General features: G+C 50.3%; 1 protein-coding gene across 5 annotated transcripts in view; it reads left to right on the top strand.

Moving 5' to 3' along the window:
• The window catches only part of CTBP2 (C-terminal binding protein 2), a 161,263-nt gene that overhangs the window by 862 nt on the left and 137,956 nt on the right, over positions 1–22,445 (top strand). The window contains exon 1 of one of the 5 annotated variants that reach the window (XM_063103382.1): positions 19,590–19,644. The exons of the other annotated variants lie outside the window; for them this stretch is intronic. The gene's annotated coding sequence lies outside the window, so the exon portion shown is untranslated. Of the gene's footprint in view, positions 1–19,589; positions 19,645–22,445 lie in introns of those variants that run through there. 5 annotated transcript variants of the gene reach the window in all.

Below are 22,445 nucleotides of genomic sequence, written 5' to 3'. Positions count from 1 at the left end.
GTCCTCGCCCCCGGCCCCTGTCCCCCCTCGGCGCCCGGGGTGTGGACGCCGGCCCTGGGGTCCCCGCCCGCCGCCCCCCGCCCCCGATTGCGCCCGCTGGCCGCCGTTTGCGCCAGGATTTTTGTTGTTGTGATGAGAGTTGATGAATGCGAAGTAGGCGGTCACCTTCCTTCCCATCAGGATTGGCAAAAAAAAAAAAAAAAAAGAAACCCAGAGCGCGGCGGCGTCCGGAGGGCAGCGGCGGCGGCAGCGTCTCGGAGACGGTTCCCCAGGCGCCCCTGGCTCCTGCTTCCCGAGCCCGGTGGGTGCGCGCGCGGGGGCCGCTGGCGACCCGGGCCGAGCGCGCGGCGCGCCGCGGGGACAATACGACCGGATCCCCAGGGACCAGGAGTCCGAGTGCGCCAGGGTACGGCGGGCCTTGCGCCTGCGAGGCAGGGGTGGGGGCGCAGAAGCTGGGGTCCACCGGGAAGTCGGGGCGCACGAGGCTCGGGGCCCCCAGGGGCGCAGCTCCTGCCGGAGGGGGATCCCGCGCGGCGCCCCGGGAATGCAAGTGAAAGCCGGGAAGGGAGGCGAAGTGGAACCCTTTTGTTTTGCCGGCCCCGCATTGTTGGCTCCTCCGGGCAGCAGGGCCACATCTGCCGCCGCCGCCGCCACTGCCGCGCGGGGCACGGCCCGCCAAAGTCGTGGCGGGCGGGGGGCCGGGGCGGGCGGGGGCCGGGCGGGCCGGGCATTTCCTCTGCCCGGCCGCGCTCCCGCGGGCACCACTTCCTCCTCGCCAGCCGCCCGCCGCCGCTGGGAGCCCGGCCCACCCGCCTTTCCCACCTCCCCCGCCCGGGCCGCACTTTTCGGGTGGGGCGAACCAAAAAGAAAAAGTTTCACAGGAGGGGCTGGCTAGGGCGCGCCCCGGGCGGCGAGGACCCGGCGCGGCGCAGGGACAGCCGGGCCGCCGCGGTCGCCTCCTCCTCCTAGTCCTCCGCGGCGCCGGACGGACCCGCGCGGCCGAAGGGAAGCGCCTTTCTTTCTCTCGCTCGCGCTTACCCAGTGCCCGGGGCGAGTTGGGCAGAGGCGCGCGGGAGCCCGGGCGCGCCCGGGCCTTTCTCCAGCGGGAGGCCCAGCGTCGTGGCCGGTCGCCCGCAGCCCACGCCGCGCCCTGGGGTCCGGAGGCCGCGGGCCCAAGAGCTCGGCGCGGTGACCGCGGGCCGCGCCGAGACACACGCGCGCACACACTCCCTCCCGGGGCTTGCCTTCTGCCGGCGACGATGGTCGCGGACACGGACTGTGCGTGTGCGCGCGAGTGTTCGTGGCTATCTCCCTCCCCCACCCCCAGTACTTTTTCCGGAGGCGGCCCGAGCAGCAGTTAGCTCCAGGGGACCCCACGTTTGGGATTTTATAGGTGAGAGGAGGAATTTTTCGTAGAAATCCCCGCTCGCTCTCCCTGCTCCTGGTGGAGGCAGCTGGCAGTGGCCTACGGCGTCACGCCGGGCTCCCTTGCCCTATCCGGGGTAAACGGGGCTTTCTGTATATTTCTCTTTTTTTCTTTCAAGATTGGAGATCGGGTTAAGTTCTTAGAGAGTCAGATGCGAGTGGCTGGAAGGGTAGACTACAGAATTCTATTCTATAAATATGCATTGGGAATTTAAAATGCTAAATGCCTTATTTGCAATTCTGCTGGATATTCTAGAGACGGGTATATTTTTATCTGACATGGATAATTTTGAGGGGACGTTATATTTTAGGGAAGTTTACAAAGTGATTCTTTCTGCCTTCTAAGTTTGGCGAAATGTATCAACTCTGGTATCACTCTTTCAAAAAAGATAGCTTTCTCTAAGTGGGGACTTCGGTTCAAAGGCCGTTTAAAAATTACCTCGTGTTCAGTACCCGAGATTGCTCTTTTGCCTCGAGGGTTCTCAAAGTAGTAGAAGTTTTCGTGTACTTTGGAGAATTCTGAAGTTTTGAAGTCTTTTTTTTTTTTCTTATAATCAATCGTTTACATTTTGAAGTAATGAGACTTTAAAGGATCTTGTTTTTATAATCACTTGATTTCACAGAGTACTCCTTACAGCAATTATAAAGTAATGTTCAAAATGCTAATTAAACATTTTCAGTCAGCTGCCTTAATATTGAAACAGGCTCTCTTTTTCTTTTTTAAGTAGCAGGGACTGTATCTTAAAGAGTTGAAGCACTAAATATCCTTTTGTCTGGCATCAGATCTCTGAGCTGCTCTGACGCTCTCCTGGAAAAACCCCTAGTGCCCTTTTTATTGCCCCCAAAAGGAAAGTTAATGAGATGGTGGATTGCAAGCAAAAAAGCAGGCCCTCTTTCTTGCAAAATATGCTTACAGTTGCCATTGAAGTTGGATGTTGGCCGTGAATGCACTTGCCTTTAATGAAACCAGTTTAATCGTTCACACTTGGTCAAGTATAACATGACCAAACAAAGGAAATAAGCCGGCATATTTCTGTAGAGCATCGAGGGGGTTAGTGTGTTAGTGTGGGGTCACCCCCTCCCCCCACCTTGTCCCAGTAGAAGGGAGAGAGGGTTGAAGGCAAAGGGAATTTATGGCGCTGATTGGTTTTCTCAGCCCCAGGGGTAGGGGACCCCAGTTATGTCCCTGTGGAAAGCAGTTATTAGAGGGAATTAAAAGATCTTGGGTTTGGAGCTTGTTTTGAACCTGACAAGGTGCTTTTTGGTTTAATTCTTTTTCCTGTTTGGGAAGATAAGGCCGAACAGTATGTTGCCTTCCCGCTTTCTAATTGTACCTTAATAAGTCAGCGTGGAGGGTGGTGTGGCTCTGCAGACTGAGCTCAGAGCCCTGTGAGTTATTTACGATTTCACTTGGGATCTTTGAAACTGACCCTTGAATGGGTGTTCTCCTGGGGGGGAGGGGCAGGGTGAATTACCTTTTCTTAACTGATTTTAAAAAACTTCTTTGTTCCTAAAATGCATTTTCTTGTTAGGCATGAGTTGCACCTTAACGTGTGTGGGACTTAGTCATTGACTCAGTGAAGAAATATTTGCAAAATGTGTCTCTTTAAAGTTGAGAAAGTAAAAAAGTTTGGCTACTTAAAAACACTACTGCCATTGTAAAAACACACCAGTGACATATTTTGTGAGATATTTTGGCCTTTTAAGACCCGGGGCACACCTGTTCCTGTCCCTGCTGAGCCTTGGTTGCTTTCCCTGGCATTGTTAATCTGGTCGTGTACACAAGATGAAACAGTAAAACTTGCTTTCTGTATAATTATTAACTTGTCCATCAGTTACCCTTTCAGGGAATAATCAATAACTTCACTCGACTTTTAAAACTCTGGAAAGAAATCTTTTTCCTGAGTCTGGAAAGAGACTTAGAGGATTTAAAGAGAGATTAAATGAAAGAAACAGCAACAACAACAAACAAACAAAACTACAAAATCAACCAGTGACGTTTTCAGTGTTCTCAGTAGCTACCTACGAGGTAAATAAATGAAGAGTACATAAAATGTGTACTGAACAAGCAGTGCACTGGATCTAAAAATGATATTATTGGGAACCGTGGAAATATTAAAGCAAAGGATGCTCACGATGAGTCATACTATCTGAAATCCTTGAGATTCACTGATTAATAAACAAAAAAGGACCCCTCAGGGAGCGGTCCTGCTGAGATCTAGCACCAGAGTGCCATTTGCCAGCAGTTCACTAACATCATGAATCATGTTTGAAGGCAAAGTTATACCCTTTGCACTTAACCCTTTCCCTAAATGGAAAAATTTTAAAGAGTTTATAGCAATGGTAGAATGGTGGCCCAAGTTGTCATTTTTTACCACTGTCATTTCAGTATAGAAGGGCTGTCATTATAATGTATGTGAGTGCAGCCTGGGTCCCTCTGTTAATAATCTTCCTATCAGTGAAAAGCAGCAGCCCAAGTGTCCCGTGTCCCTGATACAGGCCACAAATATATATTCATACAGCACAGGGTTGGGGAAAAAAATTTATCTGCTGAGCAGGACACAACTCAGGTACTATTTTCATGTTCATGTTCCATTACAGAGGGTGGACACATTTTTGTAGTAATTAAAAAATGGAGTGTAGTTTGATCCTTTAAAAAGAAGTACTTGTACTTAAGTGACAGCAAATGGTGAAATATTGGGGTGTCTTATTCCCCAAGAATCTTACTGTGAATGCTAGCTCTACAGGATGCTTGTATGAACTTTCCCTACTGAAAACTTTTAGTAGGCACATGAAAATGCTGGAATGGATCTGCTCTCTGAGTCTTTGCTGCCGGGGCAGCTATCAGCTTTCTCTCTTACAGCTGGTAAGCATGTCCTCATTTACACTGCTACAAGTTAGAGTTACAGCACCCCGGGAAAGAAGGAAAACGCGAGGCCTCCCCCCCACACCCCATCTTTTGAAGTTATTTTTTATTCAAGTCTGTGTTTGATGGAATATATATCAAAGACCTATGAAAAGAATTTTTTAAAAAGACCCTATCTCTGGGTTTGGAAAATTGTATTTAATAATTGCTAAAACACTTCAGAACCATTTTTAAGGTGTTCAGTGGTTCTTTTGATCATGATTTAACGGAGAGTATCCAAAAGCCATCAGTGTGACTCTAATGATATTCACAAATTAATGTTTGAGCATAATCTGTAGTTTGCTTTTAACTATCATCATTGATGTTTAAAGCCTAAATTATGGTTGCACTTGGGCATTCAGAACTTTGCCTGTGAAAAGAAGGGCTTTGCATATTGTGTAAAAAGGGGGGATTCGCCAGTGAATACCCAATGTACAATAGGGAGAAGGCCAGGCCATTGTTTATGTGGAATGTTGACAATGGGAGCCAAGGGGCAGTTTTGCCTTCATTCTTCTAACTGCTGGAGAACACAGAAACTTCAGGAGCTGCAGACAGGATGGGAACCAGAGGCGCATTCATCTGTCTTTGCCTGCCATGGAAATTTGGCCTGCTCCCTTTCCCCAGTTTTCTTAGAAGGTGGTCTTTTCTGGACTGCTGGGGAACATTGTATGCTCTCTCTTCTCAGTGATGTGCTTTTTTGAGGAAAGATTCTAAAGGCAGATATAGTAGAGTTCTTCAAGGAAAGTGTAAAAAGCAAACTTTTTCCACCTTGCAATGAGATTTTAAGAAATACTATTCAACACCAGAAACACGCATTTTAAGTCACAGGAAGAGCTGTGTGTCATTCCTCTCCTCACTTGAAGGTAGTTTTAAATCTGCGTGAGGAGTTGGGGAAAGTGCAGCTACGATGAGTATTTGCTTGTGGAAGTGGCTCTCACTGAAAAAGCTCCTCTTGTATTTTGACTTCCTCCTCCTCTGTTCACAAAGCCCACCTACTTCCACGTGGGAGCAGAGGCTCTGAAGTGGAGCCAACTCTATAGCTAAAGGGACATGCCTTCCTTTTACTTTGCTTTTTGACCCCCAGCGTAGTTGGCATTGGTGTAGATAACTGGCCATTGTTGGGGGCTGATGCACTTGGTTAGGAAGGTGCACTTGGTTAGAACTTTAGGGGCCAGTTGCAGTTTGCATATGGATCTAGCCTAGTCCCTCCCTCAGTGAATATTTTAGAGATGATCTGCTTTAGCTGTTTACCTAGCTAAATTTAACAGATGGTAGCCTAGAGTTGGCTTAATATTCACAAAAATTGTGATAAAACGGTTGGATTCTTATTAATGGGGCAAGTGGTGATTTTGGTTTTATAGAGAATTGTGACTTCTGTTCTAGGTAATAACAGAGCATTTCTCCCGAAGGCCTGTTGGTATTTAAAGGATGTTAACCCTGAATAGCTGTTGCTGCCTGACCCTGGTGGCTGGCCAGCCTTGCCTTTGGTTCTGTAACCTTTGTAAATGCAGAAAAGTCCTGGGGGTTGGGGGGAAGGCAGTGATTTTCGTCCACTGTGGTCCTCAAAATCCTTCCCATTTGTAAAATACAAAAAAAAAAAAAATACACCTTTCATTATGTTGTTGATTTTTACTCCCTTCAAAAGTGCTCTTCTGATCGGCAGAAATGTGCTTCTTGTGTTAAAACAGATCCTTAATTATGACTTGAGCTATTAGCTGGCTTAAAGATTGTCTGATCGTGAACAGTAGCACTGTTTCTGTGTCTCATCCCAGCCCAGGTTGTGGCAGAAGCTTGGAAGGACCCTGTTAAAGGATATGTAACAGAGATGGAGTGTGAGCGTCAGGCTAGCTGAGGGCTTGTAAACTCTAGCTAATCATGCTGTGCTCCAGCCATGCCTGAAATCTGGCCTCCAGCAATCTGTCCAAGCCCAGGACAAACAAAAACTTCATTATGGAGTCACGGAATCTGAGGAAGTTTCTCTGGAAGGAACCACAGACCTAGATCATAGAGGTCAGCTCCTCTGGCCTAATGGGATTCCCCCCCCCCCCCCCCATGGCAATTAAAAATCTTACCTAAATGTTGAGGCTAGCAAAGAATCATTTTAGAGGTGTAAATGGCCAGAATCAAACCTGGAAGTGGTAGTATTGTACTCGCCCAGGTGTGTGGTTGAGGGGGAGTGAAGGGGGCAATTGAAAGGGGAGAAGGCATGAAGGGGGGAGGGGAGAATGGAGCTGGTGAAGCTCCTTTGCAGGAGGGGGTGAGGCCAGGAAAGGATTTGTACACCTTTCAAATGAACTGTTCTGTGAGTCTCTTTTGCTGAGGGATGGTCTTTGGTGTGTGGTCAGTTTATCCTCAGCTTGTTCAGGCCCAGGAGGGCCATGGGAAGGGGTGGGGCAGTGCTCGCATGCCCATTTGGGTCGCAGACACCCCACCCGATGTTGCAGGAGCTGCTGGGCCTGCCCACCTGGAGTTTGGCCAGAGCCAGCAGCGATCAGGGCCGGAGAGAGCTCTTAAAACCACGTCCCAGGAACGACTGAGGAACTGAGAGTGTTCAGACTGAAGTGGAGCTGCCCCTGGGGAGCCCAACCATGTCCTTGGGTGCAGTCACATGGCCTTGCTTTGCTCAGAGAAACAGTACTGGTGACATGAGGGAGGCTTTGCTCTGGAGCTGCCAGGCCAGGAGGGCTGCGTGGCTTCTAGCACTGGCAGAGCATGGCTGACCTCTGGGGCATGGTGTGGGCCAAGGCTTTCCAAACACTGGAGACCCAGATGGAGGCCCAAGCTTGGGGGCACCTGCCTAGAGCTGGGGAGGTCTCTGAGTTGTCTTCCCCTCCCTTCTCCAGACGTTGAACTGTGGTCTTTGTCGCTAGACTGCTCCATCTGCCCTTCAGGGGCTAGATGGAGCGGCAGGAGGCTCAGGGTGGTTGGAGTCGAAATGACATTTATATCGTTCCTCAGTGTCCAGGAGCACACTGAGACGTACCTGATTCCTTTCTCTCAGCAGCTTTCAGATTATGGGATAAAAGTCACATTGGGAGGGCAATCAGTAAAGAGTATATTTTGCTGCACAGATATCAACATGCACATATAAGTGCCTACAAGTAAAATCTGGGGATGTTTTTGATCTTAAAAACATTTCACAGTCATTAATCTTCACGACGCTCCTGTGGACTGGGTAAATAGACCGATTCCTATTTTATGCGAGGAAGAAATATTGAATTGCCTCCCCCAAGTCATAAAGAGGCCGTTTTCCTCCTCCAGTTTTCTGTAGCGCGCGCTTTGGGGGGCCTGGTCGTTCAGCCCAGACTGACGCCAGAACGACTTCCGGTGCCCTGCGCCACGTTCTGATGTGGCCCCAACTTGGGCCTAGGTGAAGGCCAGGCCGCCTTACCTGGCCGCGCTGTACTTGGAGGGGGCGGAGTCTGGCTGCATTTCCAAACTGAGTTCCGACGGCGGGGTGCTCCGCCCTGGTGGGAGGACAGGGCTCCCGGCGTCTGGGTTTCCAGGGTCTCCGGGTTCCAGGACCCGGAACTCGCAAGGGAAGCCCCCTGAGCCCTGGGGTCCGCGTCCCGGCGGCTCCGCCCCTCCCCTCCCGGCGGGTGCGCCTGAGGCCCCGCCCCCGCAGGCCCGCGTACCTGGGGCTCCGCCCCTCCCTGCGGGTGCACCTGAGGCCCCGCCCCCGCAAGCCCGCGTACCTGGGGCTCCGCCCCTCCCGGCGGGTGCGCCTGAGGCCCCGCCCCCGCAGGCCCGCGTACCTGAAGCCCCTCCCTGCCGGTCAGTGCTCCTCCACCCGCAGGCCTCGGTACCTGGTGGACTGGCCACTGTACCTGTCACCCCCGGAAGCGCCCCTCCCCTTGCCCGTCACCTTTTCACTTGTAAATCCGGAGCCGCTCCCGCCGCGGGGGAGGTCGTTGAGAGGTGATAGAAATGGGCCCTGCCCCCCAGTGTCCACGTCCACCCTCCTCCCGCAGGCCTTTGTGCTGGGCGGGCCAGCTCCGACCCGGGACCGCGGGGGTCCGGCCCGACGTCGCCTCACACCGGGGAAGGAGCCGCGAGACGACGCGGGACACCGAGGTGGGCCCCTGATCCGCGGCCGAGGCTCAGAGCAGAACCAGGTTCCAGGCCGGACAGTGCCTGAGTCCCCCCCACCTCCCCAGGATCGCGGACTCCTGGCCTCCCAGACCTGGGGTCGTGGGGTCCCGGGCCCCTCCACTTGGGCGGATTCGTTGATTGCAGGATGGTGGTCGAGATACAGGCAAACGGTGAACACGGCGTTATTACGACTTGGCCCGTTTGGGATCCCGTCTCCTGGGCGGGTGTTTGGGGCCGCGGTTCTCGGGCAGTCTTCGAATCTGGGTATTTTATTTGTGCTGTAAGTAGCGGGGTCACAGTTGCTTCGGGAAACTGCGAGAGCAACTGAGATCTTCTGCAGACTTCTCCATGAAGGATCAGTGACATTGGCACGCGCCTGTGCTGCTTCCTCTGCTCTTCACACTGGCAGCTCTTCCCTAGCACGTGGAGCCTGGTGGCTCATGTGACTAGAGATTGCCCGGCCACTGGGTGGTAGGGCAGGCATTATCTGGCCCTTTCACTTTGCACCTACCTTCTTGGTGGAGAAATTTGTGTGTTTGGCTTTTTCTGTTGTTTGCAGACTTAATTTGGTGCTCCAGAAATCCATGCAGGCATTTAATTATGTGCTCTTGTTCTGTGAATGATATAACGACCATTTACTAAGCGATTAATATCAGGCACTACCTGGCTAGACAGTTGGTGTATGTTGTTGCATTTGATTTTTGCAAGGTGGGTGATAGCAGACCCAGGAGGCACATAAGTGACTTGGCTTCTGGTCAAGTGGCAGAGCTGGGCTTCGTACCAGGCTGTTGGGAGTGGGCTGGGTAGGACTCCCAGGTGAGAAGAGAAGGCCTGCCTGGGTTGGAGCCTCTCTTCTTACCCACCCTGCGATCAGAGCAGAGGGGTGGTGAGAGTTCAGGCTTGCCCTGAAGCGGGCATGTTTTCCCCAGGATTCAGATGGCTATCTCAGAAACAAATATCTTTCTCTCTCAGGCCCAGAGTTGCTTTCCAGAGCACATGGAGCTATGGAGAATTCCAGCATGTTTCATTTTGTTCTTTGATTAGTGATCTTCTTGCTAGGATCTTAATGCCAAGGAGCAGTTTCTAGATTGTTTCTATAACCAGTGTTTTTCATTCAGTGCACTTAGGTGATCATTCAGAACAGCATGGTTCCTGATTGGAAACCCAAGGCAGGCACAGTAGACAGGGGCCCCACTGGAAGCATGGGAAGAATTCTTTGGATCACAGGCTGTCACACCTATCTTGGGATGGACCGTCAAGGCCAGGCACAGTGCTGTTGCTCCAGCCATGTTCTTTCACTTATCCTCACATCCTCTCAGAAGTAGAAACTGTAGTCACTATTTTACTGATGGAGAAACTGAGGGTCAGGGAGGGTAGGTAAGTAAGGGAACCAGAAGTTTACCTAGTTGCAATTCTACGTGGCTCTGGTTGCTCTAGTTAATTGAGATTTCTTTTGGCTTTTGACTAGGACTTGGGACTGTTTGAGGATGGCTTTGCTATTTATGCTAGTCAAGATTCAACCCCCTTTTTCCTCCAGATCTCAGTTACCCCCTTGCCTTCCATCCGGTTCCTCTGATGCAACCCTCACCCCCCAAGAACACATGTCCATACACAATCTGGGATTATGTGGATAGCTTTCACAGTGCTTAGGGTTTTATGTGGTAAAACTGGATTTAGTGGTCAGGTATCACTTTATCAGTAGGTAAGACTCAAGTTTCCATGTTTGTGGTCTGGGTTAAGATGATCTCATTCTGAGTCTTTTTAAAGCAAGTCTCCTTCTTTCTGGTGTGTGCCCCTTATTTGAAAGAGGAGCTTGGGCCAATGGGATGCCCCCTTCCCCTACTCTGGCTGCATCTCACTTTCAACTGGATCCATTACACACATCTTAAAACAGGATCTGGTTCCTGTATTCACCTTAGGAGGATTTGCAGGAAGAGACAGGGAAGGTGGTTAGAATTTTTCCTTATTGGGATAGTCTGTTTGCTCTGCTCCTGTAAAAACAAGGGAGAAACATGATTCTGCCTGGTGAACTTCCTTGGGTTGCTGCCCTGCTTTTGTGTGGTGTGGGCCTTAGAAAGGAATTTGAAATAATGCTCCTGAACAAAGGGAACAGCCTTCTTTTCAAAGAGGCTATCAGAGGACTGAAAGGGAATGACACAAAGTTGGGTGTGTCCTGAAATCCAGAGAGGAGGCCTGCTTGGGAGATTAACTCACCTAAAAGGCAGGTGATGAGGGAGCTCTTGGACTGACCTTGGCTTCCTTTAAAGAGTAAGGTACCTACGAGGTGAAGGTATTCCTGAAAAACGGGCTTTCCTGTAATTATAAGATTACTTTCCTGCTCTAAAACCCTTCTTTTCCTCTCTGAACACGTGTGGCCTCAGGAAGTCTCTGCAGTCTACTTGGGTGCTCTGGCCCTGGTGGGGCTGGCAGTGGAGGGGACAGTGGGGACATAGTGTGCTCCCCCAGCTCAGCCTTCTGGGTTCTGGACAACCGAGGGAAGCGCTGGGAGGTGTTTCTTGACAAATTAGTCATGTTAGCCCTGGTGTCCTGGCTCAGCTCCAGCGTGGGTAATGATTATATTCTGTCTATTTTAAGTCCCCCCTGCAGTTTTCAAACAGGTCTCCATTCCGCTTCACTCCACACGGAAAAGGCTGGTACATGGGTGGGCTGCAGCAGAGCAGGCTCAGCCCTGGGCTAGCTCCCACCTGACAGTGCCTCAGCGGTGCCTCAGCAGGACAGAAGGGACAAGCTGCTTCCTCGGGAGCTGTTCTGCCTGATGGGGCTGGCTCCTGAAGGCTTCTAAGCACAAGAATGTTCTGACACTTCTTGTAGTTTACTCAGCCTCTGCTGGCTGACCACAGCCTTCAGGTTCATAGTGGATGGTCATTTCCTGAGAGCCAGGATTTGTGGGTGGTCTCAGGACCCGTGTTGGGATCTGGTGCATGAGGTACATACCCCTATCTGTTGTTCCAGGTTCCAGGGATCCTTTACTCTGTGCAGGAAAGCCTCTGACCGTGGCTTCTAGGTTCCTCCAGGGGTGGGGGATCTGCCTGCGGGGGGTGCCGGCTTTCCTGAGCTTTTGTGCAGACTTCTGTTTCTTCTCCCTGCTCTTCCGCGACGCATGTTGCTTTTCACTCGGGTGAGGATTTTTTTCCATAAACATGCACACACATGTCCTTCTTATTTCTCCATTAAACCTAGGATTAGTTTTTGGGTTTTTTTTTTTTTTTTTCTGGTGGCTGACCAGTATGTAAACCTGGGATTAAGACTGTTGCTTCAGCTGACAAAAGCCAGGAGATTTCAGAATTAAAGTTGGAATTCTATCTGTAATATGTCTTCCTGAATGTTTAAGGAGGGCCTTGAATAGTGGGTAATTTTATTTTTCTTTCCTAAACTGGTTAAATGTGTTCCAAGTAGTGGGCAAAGAAAGTAGCAGAAAAATAATTGAGTTTTCTTTTCAGTAATCATGAGATTGTCTTAGTGGAGTCTGTTGTGTCCAAGAGGGATGAAGGGAATGGGTGGGGGGGGGGGGGATTGTGGTTACAGTTGTTTGGGGTGTGCGTGTACTGTGCGTCCCAGCCAGGTCTGAGAGCTTAGAAACAAATCCCATATGTTACATTAACCCCTCAGAGCGGTTCTTTAAAATATTTCCCCGCAAGGAAGCTTAAAAAGGGTTTTTCCTAACTCCCTTCATCTTCTATAGCAGCCATCAAGTTTGGAGCTGGATTCCGGGTTCTTTGTCATTAGCAGGAAGAGTGCTGGGTGAATGCATGGACCACTTTTTGGCCATGCCTTTAGCTGGGAGTTTTGCAGCCTGGTGATAACTTGGCATGTCAGGGTCCAGGCTCAGATCTACAGCTTTGCACTTGGGGCCCCGGCAGCCCACTTTGGGCTGACTGTCGTGCTGTGTGCTCACTTTGGTGGTGAGAGCACTGGCCTGACCGTTGTGCTGTGTGCTCACTTTGGTGGTGAGGGAGAGGTCCCGCACGAAGGTTTCGATGTCTTCTTTTTCAAAGACTGAGGCGGGGCCCAAGGAGGATGGCTCTGCCCTCCTAGAGCTTAGTAGAGGCCTCAAGATACACATGGAACAGACTGTTGTAGGAAGTGTGGCAAAGCAGGTATGGAAAGAAATGCTTGAGTCCTTTCCTGCTTTCAGCATTTCCTAAGCCTGTGCAAAGGGCTTCGGTTTCTGAATCTAAAATGAGGGTAAGGAGAGGGTGTGTTGTAAGGATTCAGTGAGGTCATGTTTATAAAGTGCTTAGAACAGGCCTGACACATCATAGGTGTTCGTTAAATTTTTAAAAATACAATAAAATAAAGTAAACCAGCTGCTCTTGCCCCGAGGAAGTGCACCAAGCACCCCGCCATGAAGTCTGGGTGGAGGTCAGAGGATCCAGAGCTAGGCAGCGAAAGGAGTGCCCCTCAGGTGTTGGGACCTCAGAGAGGCTGCCTGGGCCTTGATTGATTTGGTTGTGCAGGGAGAGGGATCAGCTAGTTGCAAAGACTAGATGGGTGGGCTGGGCCCTGTCCTGAGGAGTAATCCACATGGAAGGGAGTTTTTATTCTTTGCCCATAGAGGATGGATGTGTTTTATGGAGCCAGGTGAAGTAGTTTTTTGGAAGGGGGGGGCATAGAAGTGTTTAGGGGTGGGAGATCCATATCCCTGGTGCTATTAAAAAATCTGAGATTACTTCAGAAAGTTCATGGAAAAATGAAATTAAAAGATAATGTGACATGGTGCTGATAACACCAAGGTCAAGAGTTTGAATCCTTGTACTGGCCAGCCTCCAAAAAACCAAAAACAGATAATACAAATCTTTCCGTGAAGTTTTTGAAGCCCCTTCATGTCTGGAATATGCAGTGCAGTGGGGTAGGGATGGGCCTTGGCTGGCAGGGCTGGCTTAGGGAGCAGCTGTCTTCTCATCTGTGGAATGTTACTATGTATTAGGTCACTCCAAGAAATGGCCAGTGAAATATTTACTTCTATTTAAGATCTACTTTCCCTTCCCAGAGAAAGAAAAAAAATTGAGTTCCTTGCCTGCCAGCCAGCCAGCCGGCGTGGGGGCCCAGTCCGCCTGTCCCACCCACCCTTGGCAGGTGGAGCTTGCTGAGAAGAGGGGGTCAGGTTTAAACTCCCCACTCCCGAGAGTCTAAACCTCATGGGCATGACTGGCCACATTCCATCTGCTCCTCCCCCGTGGCCTTGTCTTCATAGCTCCCTTTGCCCCTCTAGATCCCCGAGCAGGAGGAGGTTTGCCCACTGAGTGGTCCATTTGCTCCACAGAGTCTTGTTTGGTTTATCTTCCTGCATGTGGTTCTTGGTCAATAGCAGCTGTGGTAACTGGACCAGGTCCAGCTGGGTGGCAGATTTGCTGTGGGTGATTGAGCTTGTTCCTGACCCTGGACCCTGGAAATGGGCTGGTAATTCATCATCACCTCCCAGGACATTCCTTCACTCTGATGTTGACTGAGCACTCACCGTGGGCCTGGCACAGTATGGATGTGCACTCACCATCATGAGACATTTTCTGGTTCAAATGTTAGAAGGAGCATCCTTTCTCCACCTGGGCAGTGTTAGTGCTCTGTGCTTCCTGTTACATACCAGGTCTGAGTAGTGGGGTCCTTTGAATATGAAATGGCAAGGCGAGGGCTGCGGAGCTGTTTGTTACCTTCAGGTTGGCCTGGTCATTTCATGGTCCAGAAGTTCCTTTGGGCTCAATTCATACCACTATAAAATCTTACTTGGGAAGCAAGATGGTCCTTGAAAAATGCCCTTGGGAAGTGCCTCATGCTGGAATGCAAGGGCATCTCAGCAGGCCATGGGTCAGACGTCAGAATGGCCTATTTCCACATTTGCAAATCTTGGGGAGTGGGCACAGGAGCCAGATTCTGTGGCATGTGGGAAATGCTCACGTCAGCTGTTACTGTGATGATGATGATGATGACGATGATGATGATGATGATGATGATGACGACGACGATGATGATTAGTGTTGCTGGTGGTGACAGTAGTAGGAATAGCGGCGATCCTGGTAGTTATGAGGGTGGTAGTGGAATCGAGAATGACAAATCCCCTACTCACCTCTGGCTTGTCTGAGCCGCACACGATGTTCCAGTTCAGTGTTTGAGCTACATCCCTCTGGACCTGGGCTGGCATGGAGTCGAATTCCTGGACGTAAAGCTGGAATTAGGGGCCTCCCAGGAACATGGAGGGGTCTGCTGTGCACTGTTGCATTGGAGGGAGCAGATAAGTGCAAGCCCCCCACAGCAGCTGGCCCTCTGCCCTGCCCTCCCCGCCCCCCTGTTCTGCAGGCACATTTGGTGGTGAGAAGCTGGCTGTGGGCTTGGTGTTTTTCACGTGAGTGACTCATGCAGTCCCCAGGGAGGACCTGGTGCCTGGGTGGTTCAAGAGGATGACCTCTGGAGCAGGGAGATCCCCAGAGCACCCCTAGTCAGGAGTCCCCCTCCTGGGTCCCCACCCAGTGTCCCAATGGAGAAGTTCTAACATCTGTATTTCTAGCAGACTCCTCCAGGTGGCTCTTAATGCAGCCAGCCCGGAACCTGCCAACAGCACACACAGACTGTCTTTCTTTAAAAACAAACCACTCCCCCAACACACACCCACACACTCAAGTCTACTTATCGAACATTTGGCATGGAATATGGTTGAAAGAAGATTTTTATATAACTTAAATAACCCCCCAAGTAGAGTTAATAGGTTTGAACATTGGAATACAGATTTCGGCCCTACTTATTCTTGTTTTTTGGCTTAAGAGGGATTCTCCACCCCTCCGAACGTCACCAGGCATTCCTAGAGACATGAGGGGAATCTCCTGTGTGTCTCTTGAAAGTGGGGCTGGTTCCACATTCAAATGTACTTGACCTGTAACTTTCTCTTGACCAGGCAGCAGTATTTGTTGAGATGAGTCTGGGCCGAGTGTCTCAGCATACCTCTTAGAAAAGAAATTTTTACAATTTATGTTGTAGTAAAATATGAACCACTCAATGAAGCATACCATGAAAATCTATATATACAAGTCAAAGATGGATGCCACGGAGTTGATGTTTTTAATATTAGCCTGGTTGAGCATTAACATGGATCAGCAAAAGGCACATTATTTACCCCCTGCAGACAAATGAAATCAGCCTTCAGGAGCTCAGCGGAGGCCCCGCTTCTGCCTATAGCATTTTTTCGTCATGACGCCCAACACTGTGAAACAGACTTGGGGGCAACACCTTCTGTGTTAGAGATGAAGGTGAACACGTTTTGTGGCAAATCCTTTTTATCTCGATGGGTGAATTTATTCATTAGTAGGCTTCAGCGAGACTGATAGCTTACCTTTCTTCTGTTTGTAGAAACACTTTATCATACATCAGCTTATTTTATTTTTAGTAACAGCCCTGTTGTGAGATGGTGAGGCCCTGTGGTTATTTTCCTCTTGAGAAGTCGGCCAGCTATGTAGAAGGGCTCACAGCTGATTGACGATGGAGCGAGATCCAAACTGGTTCTTCTCCACCAACACCAAGCTGTCTGAAGAATGGCTGTGTATTCAGATAACCTGAGTGCAGGGATGCGTGGGTATGTGCAAATCTGAAGGCTAGGAGGCAGGCGGGGAGAATCCATCCAGTCTGAAGAGTCTGGAGCCTGTGGTGGGAGTCCCCTGTGTTAGCTGAAGGGTGAACTCGAAGGGATTCATGGGTGTCCTCAGATGAGAAATGATTTAACCCCTTGGTATGAGGTTGGTAACTGGGATCTTGGGCCAAAAGGATTTGCTCTTCTTGGTTTGGATAATAGCTTTCTGGGGGGAGTTTGGGGTGCTGTTGAGTTGTACACAGAGCCACTTGTGTGAGAGAAACTGGCAGCCACGACCTGATTTGTTACCTGGCTAACTGGCCCAGACCAGGTTTTCTGGGGCTACGTGTTAAGGGGCCTCCACAGCAAGGAGCTTGTTTGCTTGAATGCAAGAAGTGGTAGCCTTTGGGGCCCTGCCAGTTTCTTTTGGGGCTGCTTTTTGGACTTGAGTTAGCAAATAAATGACTTTATGATTTCTGCTGTTTATGAAGAGTAGCATACCTGTCTATTTTCATATAGACATCTTAATAGAGATTAAATACAAAATAAAGCAGAATGCATGAAGGGAGATATTCCTGTAAGCAATATTGTAGTGTTAGGCAGTGTAATTATGTTCTGTACACTTCCCAATTAAGCAGTTATGTATGACTGGGAAAACTACCTTTAAGAAATTTTTAAAAGTTTATAATTTAGTAAGTCAAATAAAAATAGATGTACAATATTTTATGTATAGAGTTTACATGTTATGTGATATGATATGGTAACTCGATTTGGATTGATTTGCCAGAAATTTATGCAGTGACATTGAGGTGAATTTGCTTCTTCTGAAAGTTGCCTGCTGAACCACGATCTGCTTCAGATAGAGAGAGCTCCTGCTGTGTGCTGGATGCTATGGGAGGTGGGGGGCTGCAGGGAAGAGCAAGTGGGGCTTACTCTGAAGTTCAGTATAGCCACAGTGAATAGGTGGGAGCTGAGATGAGGGTGGGTCATTCCCAGGCTGAGGGGTCAGAGAGGGTGGTCCATGGAAAAGATTGAAAGAAGTTCTCGGTAAACCTCCTGGCATGCTCTGCTTGTACCCACGCCCCCCTAAATGACTGGCTGGAGGGCTTCGGGTAATGACCCCACCTACCTGGCATTATTTGTATCCACCACTGGGTACTGGCGAGGGTTAAGTGAGTTTTGCAAACACTTGAGCTCTAAAATGTGGGTCATCATCCTCTTTCTCTCTTTGTGGAGTGAGAGAATGGGGTGCCGGCAGTGGGCAGGGCTGAGGCTGGAGAGGCACCGCGTGGGCAGGGGCCATGGGGCGGCCAGGAGCTCAGACTGAGTTCTGAGGGTAGCAGTGGGCAGTGGAGAAGTTACCGTCACCAGGCCGTAAAGTAAAGGCTGTGGCACCTGGGAGATGGAGCCAGCGGTGGCCTCACTGGGGTAGGTGAAGTGACGGTGGAGGGGCGGTCCGTGTTTGGGGTGCAGACTGGCTGTGGGACAGACAGAGATGAAGTGGCAACCAGGTGACTCCCCAGGGTCTGGACAGGGCAGTTGGGTTGGGTGGTGGGGTTGGGGTGGGAAAAAGAGATAAGCTTGGTTTTGGCCTCTTGTGTTAGAATACGTGGGTCTGGGCTGGAGGCACAAGTCTGGGGCCATCCACCAAAGGGCATCCCAGGGGTGGACAGCCGCTGCCCCTCGAGGCCTGGGAGATCAGGGAGGCCACGGTGGTGGGTGGGGGTGTCCTGAGTGGGCTGCCTTGCCTACTTCTGGAGGTGTTTTACCTCTTGAGCTGTGATTGATTGGCCTTGATCATCCAGGCCCAGAATTCTAGAATGCTGAAGCAGACCCAGGTGAACATTCTTGGTATCCCTTTTGGATTCTGGCAGTAAAGCCTTCCGGGAGGGAGCTGCTGTGTGTACGGCACTGTGCTGGCATTCTGGGGCAGTCTCCCCATCTGACAGATGAGGACCCTGAGTCGAAGAGGTGTGACGTGGGGGTCTGCCTCCGTACTTGCGGGCGTGTGGGTAAGTCGGGCTTCGTTTGTTTGGCAAGGTGTGGCCTCTGCGGGGAGCTCGGAGGGGCTGCTGGCTTGCTCCTGCACACGGGTCCCAGACGTCCCTCAGAAGGGGTCAAGTTGGATTCTGGTATGGCCAAGGTTGTGTGAGGATGATGGTGGCTGCCACACAGAAGTGTAGACCTTGTCCCACCAGGGCTGTCCCTGCAGGGAGCCGAGAAGGGCCAGGGGAGCCTGTTTCCGCCCTCACTTATGACACTGGGTTTGCAGTTAGGCTGAGGGGGTGTGATGAGGTTAAAGGTGATGGATGGCAAGGTGAGGGCAGTTATGTAAAGGGACTTGAGCGGAGTTCATTTCTCATTTTCTGGCCACTAAACTACCTGAGGTAACTAAATGGTTTTCCCTGACAAAATTGTTTGAAGTGCAAGTGTTCCATGGAGGCTCTGCGAATGTGTGTTTAACAGACTCCTTCCTGGTGTCCCAGAGCTCTCCTCTGGGTATGTTGTTGCTAGTTTTTTGGAGGCCTGGCCGGGTAGGTGTGTGCAGGGCTCAGGCTGCCCTCTCTTTGGAAATGCCACTGTGGCTCTGCGGTGGGATTTTCGTTTCCTGCATAGGGAAAGTCATTGACTTGTGTTCTTTTTTGAGGGGGATCAGCCTTTTAAAATTTAATATAGACATATATATATATAGCAAAAGTCACTCTTTTAGTGTGCGGTTTTGCAAGTTTTGACAAGCCAGGTATAGCACCTTGTGGTTGCAGATTAATTCCATTGCCAAAGAAAACTCCTGTGTACCCCATTACAGTTATGCCACCTCCCACGGCCACTCCCAGCCCCTGACCACCACTGATCACATCGTTCCTTCGTGATGGTAGAAAAGCCAGCCTAGGAAGTTTGTAGAGGTCAGTAGGTGTTCGTGGGAGGATCCAGGAATTTCTGGGACATTTGTCACGTCCAAGGATTATGCATGGCCCACGACAGTGCTCTGCTCACAGCAATGGACTTGCCTGAGTGACCCCCGCTCCGGGCCATCCCAGGGATGCTCATGCTGGCCAGGTCGGATCCAAAGCCAGTCACTGCAGCCCGAGTCTTGTCCACCCCATAGGCCACCAGACCCCCTCACCCTGAGAGTGGGCAGTTCTGGGCCCCTCCTTGCAGGCCTTGGTGCATCTAAGGCCATTCTCCCTGGGCTCCCTGGGGACGCACACACAACATCTGCTCGCTGTGTCTCCACACGGTGTCCCGCCAGCCCCTCTTGGACAGTGCCCGGGAACAGGTGCCTCTTCTGTCCAACACAGTCGCTGGCTCCAGGTCCAGAGGGACTGCGAGTGACCACCCGGCCGCTGGCTGCTTCCTCCTCTCTCCATGGGGGAAGTGGCTTTAGAGGGAGCCAGGCGGTGTTCTTACTGTGTGCTGTGGCATTCTCTCCTGCTTGCTGTTCCGTGTTCTTGTGACTCCTATGTGACCCGGGGCAGGCAGTTGGGCGTCCCTCAGTTCCCCGTTTGTGTTCCTGAAGGTAGAGGCCAACCAGGCCAGCTGCCTTCTTGTGGTCAAGGAGGGTGGTTTGTGGAAAGCCCGGAGGAACTGGAGTGCTTTCTGGTGGGAAGGTCGGCTGTGCCCGAGGCCAGGGCAGCCATGAACACTGTGGGTAAGTGGCCACCCCCGGGGGCGGCGGCCTGGGCTCCTCCGCACCCTGCCGGTTCCTTGTGTGTAACACAGGCTCAGGGTTCCCCGTCGCAGGAGGAGGTGCCTGCACAGAGGTGTGCGGGTCAAGTCCTTCCTGCTGCACTCAGGGATGGGACATGGCTGCCCTGACTTAACTCACTGTCTTCACAGCTTTTAATCCTCTTACCTTCCTTCAGTTGGGGGGAAACTTCATGACATGAATCTGGGAGTTTTTTAAGTTGTTAACTGGGGATTGCTGCACTTATTAATTTTCCAGTTGTTGCCAGAATGTCCTTCCAGTGCTCATGATGTTTCCCCTCCCCTGTCGTGTTCGGCATTTAGGGCAGGTGATACTAATCCAGTTGCCTCCAGCCCAGGGCGTCTTGTGTGTCTTGTGCGTCTCGTGCGTTTGCCATATGAGGAATGTCTGATGTCGGTGAGCTCAGACTGAATGTGACTGAGATGAATGTCTCAGCTTCCTTGGCTTCTTTGGGGCAGTCGTCTTTGAGCCACCATGCAGACACAGTGTGGTGGCAACATGGACATAAGCTTATGGGATTTGGGGGAACTTCCAGTATAAGGAGACCCGTCCCGGGGTTAGGAGCTGAAAGGTGGCAGCCCAGCATGTCCTAAAGCCTCCAGGGGCTGCAGGCGAGGGCTGTTGGGAGTGGTGAGTGACTCTGAGCAGAAGTTGCAGATGTGTGTGGCCACTGTCTGCTTTCTGGCAGTTCTCACTTTGGGTGAGCATTTCCACAGCCGAGGGTCTAGGCTCGGCCATTGCCACCACTGCTATCGCGATGGCAATTCCTTCTGCTGTCCTTGGCCAGCAAAAAAAGTTGCCAAATGCTGGAATTTATTACAGGGAGAAAAATGAATGCAGGATTTGATTTAAACATAAGGGAAAGCACATGGAAACTTTCAGAGGTGATGGATATGTTTATGACCTTGATTGTGGTGATGGTTTCATGAGTGTATGCATATGTCCAAACTCATCAAGTTGTATATATTAACTATGTACAGTTTTTTGTATATCAATTTTACCTTCATAAAGCTGTTTAAAAATAAAAACATAAGGGAGAAAGGTGCTTTACAGTCATGAAGGGCATCACTGAGCATATTAAATACTGCTGTCCCCCAAAATAAGAGCAACTTGTGGACCTTTGCATGCGGTCCATGGCCACCTGTGCTCTGTGATGCGCAGCTGTGACCACAGTAGGGCTGCAGCTGGAGGCAACCACAGGGCCTGGTGGTATCTGGACACAGGACGCCTTCCCAATACCTTTCTTGGGCCCCACCCTTGTCTTCACACTTTGAGTAGGGAAGTTACTTTCCTTGGGTGGATCCTAAAATTGCAGCTTACTTCTTGGAGGGAATGAGTTGAAGGCCACCCAGCTGTACTTGTTTAGGTGAGGTGAGTAGCTGGCTAGTGGGTACCCAGGTTCAGCTGGCCTAGGCTGAGAGCTCCCAAAGTGTCTGCAGCAGAGAAAACAAAGAATACATTCTTTCACTGTGTACATTATTAAATCACAGTTTGAAAGGGAGCCATTTAAGAAAGGCCTCTCTGCCTTCATTTAAGAATATTAGAAATTGGGCATGCCAGTTATCTCGGTTGGTTAGAGAGCAGCCTTATAACACCAAGGTCACGGGTTCAGATCCATGTACTGGCCAGCCACACACACCCTCCAAAATATTAGGAATATATTAATCTGATGGGATAAAATTAATAGCTACTATTTACTGAGTACCAGGAATGTGCCAAGTAAGGGAGAAGATGGAAGTGTGTTTGGTGGGTCCGTTATAGTAACAGCTCCTGCACCTCTCACAGACTAGAGGCTCTAAAACAAAAGAGGCTCGGGGAAGCTCAGTAACTTGCCCAGGGACACACAGCTCTTTGGTGGCAGCTGCTGTATGGGAACCTCAGTGGCACTTAAATCAAAAGCTGGTTCCTTTGCACGGCTCACTGAGTGAAGGCGATGGATGTGCAAAAGTAAGTTTGGATTTCTTAAGTGGTGCATCTCCCACCCAAGAATCAAGGTTACAGGGTGAAGTTATGAGGCTCTGGAAACTGGCAGGCAAGTCAGAAGGCTGGTCCTGGATGAAAACACACATTTTTGTTTTACATTTGGATTGTAGTTTGCTGGTCTGATTTTTTTTTTTTTTTTAACCTTTTGGCTTATAGACCTTTTCCCTTTGGTTATGGTAATTATCCTTTCCTGATATGTAAATTGATTACAGCGGGGCTCTTTCCAGTCTCACAGGTCTGATTATCCGCAATCCTCCTTCTGCCTCTTATTTAAACTTATTTTTAGCATAGTCCTTGAAACGTCAGTATGAGACTGTCCATCTTCTGCTGTTTCTGAGCTCCGGAAGGTCATTTTCATCAGCCCCATCAAACGGTTGTGTCTCAAGTGTCAGTGTGACAGGGACAGGACCTGCCACTCGCAGCCTGGGTTTGCCTGGGATGGTCTGGAAGCACAGAGTTCAGCATTGAGTGAACTTGACCGGAAGCTCCAGCTACACTGAGATTATAAGGAGCGACGTGAATAGCAGAGTCTCTGTAGTTGACACTAGCCTAGCCCTGGTGGGAGGAGGCACGAGGACCAGTCACCAATCTGCCCTAGACTTTGTTTCCTATGGTGCTAGCCCAGGGCTTTGCAGATGACTTGCTCCAGATGGAGTTAGTGTTGAGGTTGTTACTAAGAGCATCCCTGGCTCTATTTTTGAAGCTGATGGCCAACTTGGGTTTTAAGTTAGAGTAGCGTGGCTGGTTTTGGGGCTCCAGAG

Source organism: Cynocephalus volans, chromosome 7, assembly GCF_027409185.1.
Source record: "Cynocephalus volans isolate mCynVol1 chromosome 7, mCynVol1.pri, whole genome shotgun sequence".
Taxonomy (NCBI): Eukaryota; Metazoa; Chordata; class Mammalia; order Dermoptera; family Cynocephalidae; genus Cynocephalus; species Cynocephalus volans.
Note: the sequence above shows the minus strand (reverse complement) of the source record. Positions and strands in the feature narration are given on the sequence as shown.